Genomic DNA, 13,125 nt, shown 5'->3' with positions numbered 1-13,125 from the left:
CTCAGGGTCCCCTTTGGTGGGCAGCCACCCTCCCGCAGCCGTTGTCAGCTCTGCGCCCCGAGGGCTCCAAGGTCCCCGGGCTCCAGGGTGGGGGGCAACCCCGAGGGCGGGATGCCACGCACCTGCTGGAGGGAGGACCTCGGGGAATGGGGTGGTTCCAGGAGCGCCATGGCTGAGGTTGACAGGAACCTTCTGGAACAGGAATTCCCCTTCATACTGCGGCCTCCATGCCATTGCCCTTTGCTAGACCGGGCAGTTCAAAACCGAGGAAACATTGATGAATTAGAAGCATTCCTTTTTTCTTTTCTTTTTTTAACTAAGATTTGCACATTTTCTTAGTATCGTTGCCTCCTTCTTTTTCCCTTTGAGAGATGGTTTCCCTTCCCGGATCCTTCATTGCACTCGGTTCCTAACTTTAGATCCACCTTCACTTGGTATTTGACTTGGTAGGTGCAACCCAACAGCACACAGTGTGCCCACCCACTTTCCTCTCCACGGAAAAGCTTACAATAAATTTCTCAGCTCTGTCATAAAGCGCTGACATTTCCTTATTGATGAGATGCTGCACGGCCGCTCTGATGCTTCCCGCCGAAAGCAGCCTCTCAGAGTCACCCCCGCAGCAGCGGCACGGAGGGAGCTGCGGGAGGGCGGCCGCGTGGTGAGGAGTGAGCACGCTGTGCAGGACTGGACAGACTCCGGGGCGATGGACTCCCTCCTCCTCTCTGCTTGCTCTGCGCTGCGGCAGCTCCGCTCGGGCTGCAGCCTGGCCCTCGGCAGTGACGTCCTCCGCACCTGTTACAGGTGGTGGTGGTGCTAGACGCAGCTCATGCCTAACGCCCCCCCCCCCAGCCTGTTGTACACAGGCTCCTTGTTTTAAAACAGCTTTCATAGGGAGGCACTGTGAGTAATTCCATACAGACCACGTCAGGGTCCTGTGGCGCTTCCTGCCAGCCCTGCAGACGCAGCCGGTGCCCGCCATGGCTGTGCGACCTGCACCCGCGCCATTGCCCCCTCAGCCCCAGCTCCGCTGTAAACACACTGGCCAGGCAGTTTGCAAAGATAACTTTCCCAGTCACCACACTCCACTCCCCTCCCCAGAGTGGGAGCACACTCCTCACCCGTGTAGGGAAGGGCTACGTCCCTCCTCCTGTCCCCTCACGGAGACCTGGGGACTCGAACAGCTGGTTCCCAGCCCCGTGGCTGCACCCCAGCTCTGTGCAGGCCACCTCTCGCGGGCCAGGCCTGCTCCTTCCTCCCGATGGCCGTACCCGCTCATCCCCTCCCCATCGCCGGGCTGGCTGAGCGGTCACCCTTGGTGTGTGCCCTGCTCCTCCCTCACACCCGCCGTGGCTGGTCATAGCACTTCCACGACTCGTGTCAGATAGGAAGTGACCGAAGCTGGGGGCCAAGAGCCTGTCTGCTAAGCAGAAAAGCAGAAAAGACAAACACGCTGTTGACCCGAGAGAAGTCAACGCCAGAAGGGAGCCAAGGACCCCTTCCCTGGTGAGTATCGCCATTCTTCCGCCAAGGTTCATATGCATTCAGATCACTTTACCACATAGTACACCAGAAAGCTTTGGTTATATATGAAATGTAAAATGAAAGGAATGTAAACAGATGTATTGTTCATTATAAATAGAGCTAAGTAAGGACATAATAGAGGAAGAGGTCTTATCAGATGTATCACATTCGTTTTACATTGCCCACCGTTGTCGCATGGTAGAATAGCCTTTTGTCGCTGAATATGTGAATAACTTGGACTTGCGGTTATCTTTTTACATATTTAATAAAAAAAAGTATATGTTAACATTGACTCGGATCTATAGATTCTTACGGTTTGGTGCTGAAGGTCTCCTTTGAGTGAGTATGCGGAGACGAACAGGCTACGTGTGTGGACTCGCATTATAATTACACCGGGAGAGGGGGTCTTTGTTTTTATTGATGGCAAATGTTTTGACTGGAATTACAGGCTAGTATTTGATATCAAAAGTAGCAGCTGTAATACCTTTAAAAACAAAGACCCAAAATAAACACCTGGTCCCTCGGGAAGCTCCAGCCGCCCCCTGGCCGGGACAGGCTGGGCGAGTGGGAACGGGGGAGGCGGGCGGGGGAGGGGGGAAGCTTGGTGGCAAAACAACGGTGATGGACTGAAGCTCCTGGGTGACGTCTCTGTCCCTCTGGTTAGTTGACTTTAACAGGAACGATTTACAGACATAAATGGAATATAAAACAAAGTTCCCGCAAATGTGCTCAGAGTTTCAATCTGATCCCAATTCACACCTTATTCCTAGGACTCTCTTCCAATCTGGCATATTCCTTACACCAAGGGTGGGACCTTTGCCCGCCAAGGGCCATATGGATATTTATAACATGATTCCAGGGCCACACAAAACTATCAACTGCTGTGTACAAAAACCAGCCTGCTGTATCTGGGCAAACCCTTAATTAGCTCACCCCTAATGCCTCGGCAGGGCCAGACCAAATGGCTTCACGGCCCTTACACGCCCTCAGGCCGGACCCTCCCCACCCGACTTACAGAGGGGACCTCCTTCCAATGGAACTTTTTTTGACCAGCTTGAAAGTTTTTCAAGGCAGAGGAGCATGTGAAAAGAAAGGCGTTAGAACTGGCCCAGTGAGCCACCTGCAGAGACCAGGGCAGGTGCGGGCAGTCTGTGGGAGGCCTCGCCAATGCCCACCTCACCCTGGAGGTGCCAGCCTGCCCTACACTCTTCCAGGCACCACCTAGAGGCCAGCTTGTTTCTGTGCTGCTCTGGGCACCCACTTCCCCTTCACTTGCCTTTAGGCCCTTCTTTTAAGAGCAAAGACCTGGGAAAATAACAAGACAAAGATGCTGCTCTCCATCTACACCCGCTTCTGCACAGGGTGCGCTTGTGCCGGGGTCGGAGGGCCTCCCCTGGGCTGTGAAGGCTCAGGCTCAAAGCACACGCTCCCATTTGGTTCCCCAGCCCGGGGTGTGACCACTGACCTCCCGCTCAGATATCCCACACCGTCCGGAATGCCTGCGATTCACCTCACTGAGGAGGCACACGGGGGCGGAGGGGGGGAGGCGGGGGGCTCCAGCAGGCACATCGCGAACGGGTCAAAGTGGTCAGATCACATGTTTGCTTCATTTTATTAAATCCGAGATCATCCCTTAAAACAGCATGTGTTCCTACTGAACTATGTAGGCCAAGGCCGGGGGAGGGGATAAAGTAATGCCACTAAATATGGGTTATAAACTGCCAGTTCTCTAAAATGAAACACAGCTTCATTCCTGACCTTCCTGACTCTTCCTCCTGACCGCGGGGACACAGCCGCGGTGCTCGGTGCGGCTGCGCTCACTAGTCAGCAAGCACTGACCGCACGCACTGGCCACCTTCTCGGCGCTGAGGCGGTGCTGCCAGGCGGCCTAGTGGGCGCCGAGCGTCTTCCTGGGTGTCAGCAAGTCCTGTTCTGCAGAACGGGGAGCTCAGATGTCCCACTAAGTGCACTGGAGGAGCTCTGGCTGTCTTGCCTAACGGAAGGCCAAGCTTAAAATCCACTGAGCACCCTCCGGGGGCACCGACAGCAGATCACAAGGCTGCCCTGGGGCAGACCCCCTCCCCGACTCCAGCCTGGCCCCACACCGGGTACAGGTAAGGCTCACACAGAAGGTGCGTTCGCTCAGTGAGGCCTTGCCTCCTCCTGTTGAGGTTTGGGACTGATTGTAACAAACGGGAAGGCCCAGCTGTAACTAATTTGTCAAACGCCTTTTTTTCTTTCCGCTGAAAGAAAATGCTCAATCTTTTAAGAAACCGACAAGTTTTAATTTTTTTTTTAATCCTCATCTGAGGATATGCTTTCGCTGATTTCTAGAGAGAGCAAAGCATCGAGATGAGAGAGAAATATCGATTGGTTGCCTCCCGTAGGTGCCCTGACCAAAAATCAAACCCACAACCTTTTGGTGAATGGGATGATGCCCCACCGAGCCATGGCAATAAGTTTAACTTCTTAAACAGGTTCCTTGTGATATTTTGTCAAGACTGGGTGTGAATTAAGTGTTTTTAAAGGGTAAGAAATATTGCACAGCAACAGATTACTGGAGCAATGTGGATAACAAGAGGACACATTTTATTCTGTTACCTTGTGCGAGCATCATGCAAAGAGAATGTGACTTCAGTCACATTGCTGCAGTAACAACTATGAAATAATTTCACACATCTCTGTTCACCTTCATAAAATGAGAATGTAAAATGAGAGAATCAGACTATATGATCTTTGAGATCCCTCTGATTCTTAAAAACTCTGATTCCCAACAAATAAGACACACACACACACACACACACACACACACCAAGGGATGGCTCCCAGCGAGGCCTATCTTCCCTCGCTCATGAGAAAGTGAGGCATTCCTGAGAAACTGGAAGTAGGGAACAGAAAGGAAGTAAGAGTCAGATTCAAAGGTTTTCCGTCTCGGCAGCTGATGGAAGGGCCAAGCCCCTGGCAGTTGAGGATTGAGGATAGTCGGGCTGGACCCCATGTCAGATCTCAGGTCCTGGGAGTGGGCGGGTGCTGCACTGACTCAGTCCCTGCAGACAGAGCCACAGTGGCGGTCAGTGGTCAGGACAGTGATGCGGCGTTGAGGGTGAGCCCTCTCCAGTAACAGGTGGCTTCCCAACAGTAAACAGCCCACCAAGGAGGTGAATGTGCAACCTGGGGCCGCTCCAGGCGGGACCCGGAGCGAGGGGCTGCTTTTTGGAGGAGTTACAGAAGAGCCCAGGACATGTGGGGAAAGGTCCCCTCAGAGGCCAGAGCAATGCAGGCCCCTGAGTGCATGACAAAGCCAGTGGGTGAGGGACAATGGAAGGAGGGACAAGAAAGTGAAAGAAAACAAACAACAAAAAAACGGGGGACAGCCTCAAGGAGGATTGACTGATCCACAATATCAAAGCCACAGAGAAGACACAAATGGTAAATTCATGGAAGTTAGTGGAGTTGACAAGAACTGGGTGATGGTCAGCTTCAGACAAACCTTTTCAGGAGAGTAGTGGGCTCAGAACAGCACAGGAAAACTGCTTGGAAACCATCTAAACGCCGAAGGAAGGGAACAGAGAAAGATGAGAGAAAGGGGAGCCAACTCCAACAACGACGTTGGGTGTGGAAGCCAGGACGGCTTTTGTACAAGCCCCGACGGGAATACCCAGTGGCCGCCAAGCCACCGAGGGTGCTAAACGCAGAGAGAACATGGTGGGTCCAGGACTCACAGACCTGCTCTTCAAACCACCTGCTCTCTATGGCCCATCAAGGTAGAGCCCCAAGCAACCCTGTAATTCAGGGATCCAAGACATTAGGGTGATGAGGTGGACCTTAAAGGACCTAGTCTGGTCAGATATTACTTTAAAGGAAATACTTTGATTTGAATAGACCTTGACTTGCTATGAGGAACAAATAATAAAAATATCCGTTTCATAGATAAAAAAGAATTGCTATGACAACCACAACTCAGCCTCCAGGGGAAATATAAATAGGAACCAGAATGAGAGAATCACAGAGAAATGGACTTTTTCTGATTTGGAAACTATTTCAACTACTATTCTTTAATGTTTTGCTCATTTGGCTCTGATATGAGAACATGAAAATACTCCTCCATTTCAATAGCTTCTTTGTGTTACACAGTACCGTGGGCAGAGCATCATCTAATGAAAGGACACTGGGAACCAAGACCATCTCATGACTGACCCGTCCCCGCTGATGCTCAGAGGACCGCACCGGAAGTTCAGCATGGACGAGCGTTCAATGCGTGACAGCGCAGGCCGAGCAGCAAAAGCAGGGAGCGGGATGTGGGACCCACACATCTTCAGCCGCCAGATTGTAAAGCCTCGAGCCAACCTCAAAGGACTGCGTTTCCTACCACTTCTCCAGCATTTTCCTTCAACCGTGACAGTCCCTGAGACCTGCCATGAGGTTTGCTATGTATTTGGTGAGGGAAGGTCGAGTAGAGCAAGGTCAGACATCCATCCCCAGCTTCCCTTGGGATAACCTATCACTTTCCAGAACTTTCTGGAAACCAGAACAATCAGATATGCAAGCCCAGGGACCCCCAGGATTCAGGGTTAGGGTACGCAGAGATTTGATCCCTCCCACAGAGCATTTGCCCTGACACATTTTCATTGCAATGTAAGGAAGCCGGTTACCTATCGCTCCTGATTAGCTAGGCTGCAGTCTGCTGCCTGCCCCTCACTCCCTCGGCTAGTGTCCTCGGATACCTCCCGTAGCCTCAGGCCCAGTCTTGCCCCCCTACTCTGACTTGCTCCTTCATAGAGCCTGGCACCCATTTGTGCTGTGGCCTGGATGCTGCTGTCATGCAATCTCTGTGCCCTGCAGCCCTGGCCGGCCAGCCCGCCCTTCCCCTGAACCCTCTCCTGCCCCAGAAACCCCAATCGGAGGCAACTCTGAGCCACTTGCCCATCAGGTGGAGTGGCTCGGACACAGATGTCCTCCGACAGCCCGATTCCTCCCACGTCACTCAAGTTCAACACCTTCCCCAAGAGAAGGAGAGCTGTCAGTGATGCGCTGCGCCTGACAAGACAGGCACATACAGGGGAGTCCTTCTGACGTTGCCATTGACCTAGAGGCTTATCACCCCCTGTATCAACGAAGCTCATTGAAATGTCAGTCATACCCTGGTAAGTTAATTATGAATCAGAACAGTCATGTCACCAGATTCTGAGTACCTTTTGCTAGATTGTCCATAAGTAAACTTTCAGAACAATTTGTAATCATTAGCAGGTATAAATGTTGAAACATAAGTCACCCATTTAAATTCAAGTTCCTTCAGGCAAAGGAAACTAAGGAGAAAATACACACATGGCACTGCATCAAAATAAAACACTGAACAGCAAAAGACACCGTCAACAAAACGAACAGGGAGCCCACTGTACGGGAGAACATATTTGGCAACGATACATCTGATAAAGGGTTAATATCCACAATATATAAGGAATCACACAACTTAACGAAAGGAAGACTAACAATCCAATTAAATTCAAGTTCCTTCATCCAGGAATCGTCTATATACAAACCCAAGTCTTTATAGAGGATCCTCGCGTATGGGAAGGGCATCCTGAAATAACGTTTGCAGCCCCAGCTCTGAAGGCCGGAAGCCAAAAGCTAGAGGGTTACTGACTGTGCAGCAGATACACTGGCTTCACGGACTCACACCTCCACTGCGGCTGAGCCCCTGCCCCAGGCGCCTGGAGAAGCCACTCCAGATCTGCATATAAACAGCCTGGGTGCCTGGGCAAAAGGTCACGTAGGGGGAGGCTGTCCCCCCCCCCCCCCCCCGCCCCGCCCCGCCCCCAGAGCAAGAAGGGAAGACACATAGGAGCAAAGCTTCATAAAAAACTACCTTTCTCTGGGATTTTCTTCCAAGAGAAAATCCATGCAAGCGCCTACTAGAAAGCGCCAGGTCCCCACAATAACTCCCCGGAAGTCTAGCACGCTTCCACCTTGGCCACACGAAAGAACTTGCGCTAAATACTGCCTTTCAGGGAGAGACCAAGATGGCGGCGTAGGTAAACACCGGAGACCGCTGCCGCAAACAACCATTTCAAAAATACAACTAAAAGACTGAACGGACATCACCCAGAACCACAGGAAGGCTGGCTGAAGAGAGACTCTACAACTAGAAGGAAAGAGAACAGCAAATCGAGGCTCAGAGGCGGCGCAGTGTGGAAAATACAAAGGTACCGAGGTGCGTGCGCAAAGCGGGCTGGTGGCTGAGGGCGCGGTTGTCGTTTTCTGCCGGGAGTGAGTCTCAGACTCTGGGCTCCAGATCCGGGCGAGTCTCTAGGGACCCAGACTCAAACGGGAGAAGCGGGATTATCCGGCATCAGTTGGGACCTGAGGGCAGCTTTCTCTCCGAGGTTTGCAGCGGCTGCCGGGGTTCTGAGAAGCAGAGCCTCTGGGAACGGGACTGAGCGTGGCCATAACTGCTCCCTCCGCCCGCCCTGTTGATCCCGCCCCGCCCAAAGCCTGCGCACAGCCATTTGCCGATCGCCTCAGGCAAAGGCTGGATTAGCGCCTCCCCAGAAGGCAGACGTTTTCCTTACAGCTGATTCCTATAGCCAGTCGGCCTGGGGGTCAAATCCCTCTAGTGTTAACTACAACAATTAAGGCTTGGCTAGAACAAGACTGCGCACAGAGACCACAAGGGGGTGCACCAAGAAAGCATAAAAGATGCGGAGACAAAAAAACATGACAGAAATGGAGGATATGGAGCTAAGAATCGCAATTTTGAGGGCTTGCCATAAATTTGTGCAGAGCCTCACGAAAACTAATGAGACCCTCGATGCTACGATAAAGAAATTAGAAAGTAAGCATACACAGACTGAAATAAAGAATATTATACCCAATAGCAGACCAGAGGAGTACAATAATCAAACAAAAGATTCGACAAAAAACACCCAATTGGAAAAGCAAAATGAAAAAAGAATCCGAAAGTGTGAAGATAGTGTAAGGAGCCTCTGGGACAGCTTTAAGCGGTCTAATATCAGAGTCATTGGAGTGCCAGAAGATGAGAGACAGCAAGATATTGAAAACCTATTTCAAGAAATAATGGCAGAAAACTTCCCCCACCTGGTGAAAGAAATGGACTTATAGGTCCAAGAAGCGCAGAGAACCCCAAACAAAAGGAATCCAAAGAGGACCACACCAAGACACATCATCATTAAAATGCCAAGAGCAAAAGACAAAGAGAAAATCTTAAAAGCAGCAAGAGAAAGAGGCTCAATTACCTACAAGGGAATACCCATACGACTGTCAGCTGATTTCTCAACAGAAACTTTGCAGGCCAGAAGGGAATGGCAAGAAATATTCAAAGTGCTGAATACCAAGAACCTACAACCAAGATTACTTTATCCAGCAAAGCTATCATTCAGAATTGAAGGTCAGATAAAGAGCTTCACAGATAAGGAAAAGCTAAAGGAGTTCATCACCGCCAAACCAGTATTATATGAAATGCTGAAAGGTATCCTTTAAGAAGAGGAAGAAGAAGAAAAAGGTAAAGATACAAATTATGAACAACAAACATGCATCTATCAACAAATGAATCTAAGAATCAAGTGAATAAATAACCTGATGTACAGAATGAACTGGTGATTATAATAGAATCAGGGACATAGAAAGGGAATAGACTGACTATTCTTGGGGGAAAAAGGGGTGTGGGAGATGCGGGAAGTGACTGGACAAAAATCATGCACCTATGGATGAACACAGTGGGTGGGGAGTGAGGGTGGAGGGTGGGGTGGGAGCTGGAAGGAGGGGAGTTATGGGGGAAAAAAGAGGAACAAATGTAATAATCTGAACAATAAAGATTTAATTTAAAAAAAAAAAAAAAAAGGAAAAAAAAAAAAATACTGCCTTTCAAGAACACCGGGCTCCTCACTGTTGAGCATCCTGCCTGGCTATGCATTTGCTTTCACTCAGGTCTCCTGCCAACCAGGGAACCAGGTGCAAGCGGGTAACAGCGCTGAGCAAAGACGTGGGAAGTTCTGGCCTGGCCTTCCACCTCCCTCTTCCTGCCAATGCCCTGGCCCAACAGCGGTTCTTTCTCTTTCTCTCTCCCCTCCCCTCCCCTCCCCTCCCCTCCCCTCCCTCTCTCTCTCTCTCTCTCTCCACAGGACCTGCCTCAAACACGATTTCACGAATTCCAGGGTCTTTCCCCAAAGAATCTAAGGAGAAGTTGGAAACGATGCGACACAGTGAGTTTCACAGCTGAGTTTCAGACCCCGGCCAGCCTGAACCAACGCTCCTAACTCACCCTCCAGCGCCTTCTAGTTTACGTTTCAGATTGAAGCTCACATATGTAACTGTGATGCAAGGTCTGGTAAAGCAAGGGACACAAGGCAGGATGGGGAGGTGGGAACAGACATTTATCAAAGAAAAGCTGTTATATTTCCACAATAATAAGGTGTGGGGACAACAACAGAAATACTTTACTGTCTTCTTAGAAAATGATGTAGCTCTCGGCCAAATACACTAAATCCCCGCCTGCAGCGGTGGTGTCACTAACAAGACGACTGGTGTGTTGTTATAGTCGTACAGTTATTATTTTAGCGGTGCCAGCTAACACGGGTTGTTCGGGCTCTTTTAAATCAGATGCCCAGCGTTCCTAATTAACACATGATAGAAAAGTTACATTTCAAAGAGGCCGCGTCCACATGTAATTCTCAGCAGTTCCCTGGCCCTTAGTGGGCCGGATGTGAACATGACTCCACGCTGCTCATTTCATAACCGGGCTCCAGACAGTCAGCCCTGAAAGCCTGAACCTCCTGTGCAGACCAAAGCCTCTAGGAGTGAGAAGGGGCCATGGACGTCATTACACCAACTGCTCCTTCGTTGCCTGAGTCTCTGTCAGATCCCCACCGTGTATTTATTCACCGGGCTGCGTGCCACACTCTGCCTGTCCCACCTGGCCCCGCTGACTGAGAGCCACATCCCGGGGGAGGCCACCATTCCACCTTTGGACGGCTCTGTCTCATGATTGGCTGTAACTATCGGGGGAAACAGATCGGTGATTCACCTGAGGACATGGATGCATGTTTATGTTCCTCTGTAACGCAAGTCCACAGAAAAGTCAGTACCTGAGATCACCGGAAGAGGATGCAGACAGAATTGTGACACAGGTTCGGCCTAGTTGAAGCATATCAGGTCACCAGGCTGGTGAACAAAATGGTACCGAAACCCTTTAATAAGCTCGCATCCCACATCCATGTTACACAGTGTTTTTAACGCGAATAAATTCGCCACCAACCGGAAAGAATTGTCAGCTTGTTGGTTCAGTACTGACGGGCAAATGCAGCATTTTGGTCACAGGACCAGGCTTCACTGTATCCCAGAGTCACTGGACACGGTGACCTAGGAGGGTCTGTGCGGTGTGGAGCTAGTACAGTCACCTCAATGTTGGTGATATATCCACGTGGTTGGTGCAATGCTCTGCAATAGCACAATTGAGAACTATGTTTCTGGAGAGAAAATGCAGACGTTGAAAACTGGGAATGCAGAGTGTTAAAAAGTGGCGTCTCCCATATTACATCCTGCCCAGACAATGAACCCACACTCATTCTCGTCAAAAAAGAGCATTGCTCAAAGTCACTAATCATCCGAGAGATGCAAATCAAAACAACAATGAGGTACCATCTCACACCTGTCAGAATGGCCATCATCAACAAATCAACAAACGACAAGTGCTGGAGAGGATGTGGAGAAAAAGGAACACTTGTGCACTGCTGGTGGGAATGCAGACTGGTGCAGCCACTATGGAAGGCAGTATGGAGGTTCCTCAAAAAATTGGAAATGGAACTCCCATTTGACCCTGTGATCCCACTACTAGGAATATATCCCAAGAAACCAGAAACACCTATCAGAAAGGATATATGTAACCAGATGTTCATAGCAGCACAATTCACCATAGCTAAGATCTGGAAACAGCCTAAGTGCCCATCAGTAGATGAATGGATTAGAAAACTGTGGTACATCTACACGATGGAATACTATGCTGCTGTTAAAAAGAAGGAACTCCTACCATTTGCAACATCATGGATGGAACTGGAGAGCATTATGCTAAGTGAAACAAGCCAGTCAATGAAGGAAAAATACCACATGATCTCACTCATTCATGGATAATAAAGACCATTACAAACTTTTGAACAATAATAGATACAGAGGCAGAGCTGCCTCAAACTGATTGTCAAACTGCAGTGGGAAGGCCAGAGAGAGTTGGGGGGCAGGAGGGAGGGGAGTAAGAGATCAACCGAAGGACTTGTATGCATGCATATAAGCATAACTAATGGACATAAGACACTGGGGGGTAAGGGAGGGTAGGGGTTTGTCAAGGGCGGGGGGGGAAAAAAAGGACACTTATGTAATACCCTTTGTAATACTTTAAGCGAAAAAAAAAAAATTAAAAAAAATTAAAAAAAAAAAAAAAAGAGCATTGCAGAGGCTCACTTCCTCGGTTCTTAAACGAATACTTTTTGAAACTTTAATATTTTTCTTTGTTTTACAGTGTCCTTCCCTGGGACAGAAGGTTTTCCCTCAAATAGTAAAACAGTTTAAGCATTTGTAATCTAAGTAAATAGCCTGAATATATCTTCTCTCCATGTACATTCTCAGGAGTACAACTTGGATTCTCTGAGTTTAATGAGAACGAGAGTTCGACTGTTTCCCATTAAAAAGAGAAAAGAGTAAGGCAGAAATTCAGTGTGTTCAAGTAAAGTACAGCCATCCTCACATCTGTAGTATATTAGAGGAGACACAAGACAAAACATTGACTCTTGAGGTTAAATCTAAATTTCCTGCTGCAGTTCTGAAAGAGTTGAGAATTGAGATCAAAAAAAGCAACAAAGAAAATGAGACCAAAAATGTCTTAAAGCAACTTTCAAAGGCTATTAAATGCCAACACTTAGTTATTTCTTTGAGACACCAATACGGTCAGCAATCACCCAATACCCACAAACAAAAGCCAGCGGAAATTCTGCGCCACCTCAAGTCCTTCTCCAAGTGGGGGCTGATGCGCCGGGGATCTGTGTGTCACGGAGGTGCCATGCCACCACCCCTGGTTCCTCGGCCCGCGTGTGGGATGCTGCTGACTCCCCACATCTTCCTCTCTAGTGTATTCTCACATCACACTTGAATTTCCAAGAGGTCATTTCAGTCTCCTTTGGAATCTACTGCCCTTTAATGTCTTACAGCAAAAAGAAAACCCAAATTCCTCAGGTCAAAAGGTCAGCAAAGCAAGACAAATTATCTCAGCAAAAACCAAAGAGCCATGAGGAGGCCAGAGACGCAGGGTTCTGAAAACTCCATCTTTAAGTCTGCCTCTCACGTCTGCGACCTCTCCTTTATCAAGCTACTGAGTAAAGCGACGGTTTAAGAAAGTAATGCTGACCAACTAGTTTTGATGGCTCCGTGCCACTTCTCTAACATGCAACTGCTCAGAAGCACACACACACGTAGATGATGAATTTGTTATTTTGAACTCAGAATGCAATAACCTCTCGTCCAAACCTATGATAAAATGAGGTCCACATCTCTAAACCTTGCACATTACAAAATTTTTTCAACCACAAAGATTGTGATAGAATC

General features: G+C 49.1%; 1 protein-coding gene across 3 annotated transcripts in view; it reads left to right on the top strand.

Moving 5' to 3' along the window:
* Nucleotides 1–1,813, top strand: part of MAPRE2 (microtubule associated protein RP/EB family member 2) — a 120,045-nt gene extending 118,232 nt beyond the window's left edge. For all 3 annotated transcript variants that reach the window (XM_070421193.1, XM_070421192.1, XM_070421191.1), the window contains one exon: nt 1–1,813. This exon is cut by the window's left edge and continues 757 nt beyond it. The gene's annotated coding sequence lies outside the window, so the exon portion shown is untranslated.
* The last annotated feature ends 11,312 nt before the right edge of the window (nt 1,814–13,125 follow it).

The sequence above is a fragment of the Myotis yumanensis genome, unplaced genomic scaffold, assembly GCF_028538775.1.
Source record: "Myotis yumanensis isolate MYYU_CA2020_CCGP unplaced genomic scaffold, mMyoYum1.0.hap1 SCAF_7, whole genome shotgun sequence".
In the NCBI taxonomy this organism is placed as follows: Eukaryota; Metazoa; Chordata; class Mammalia; order Chiroptera; family Vespertilionidae; genus Myotis; species Myotis yumanensis.
This window is presented reverse-complemented; position numbering and strand designations above follow the sequence as displayed.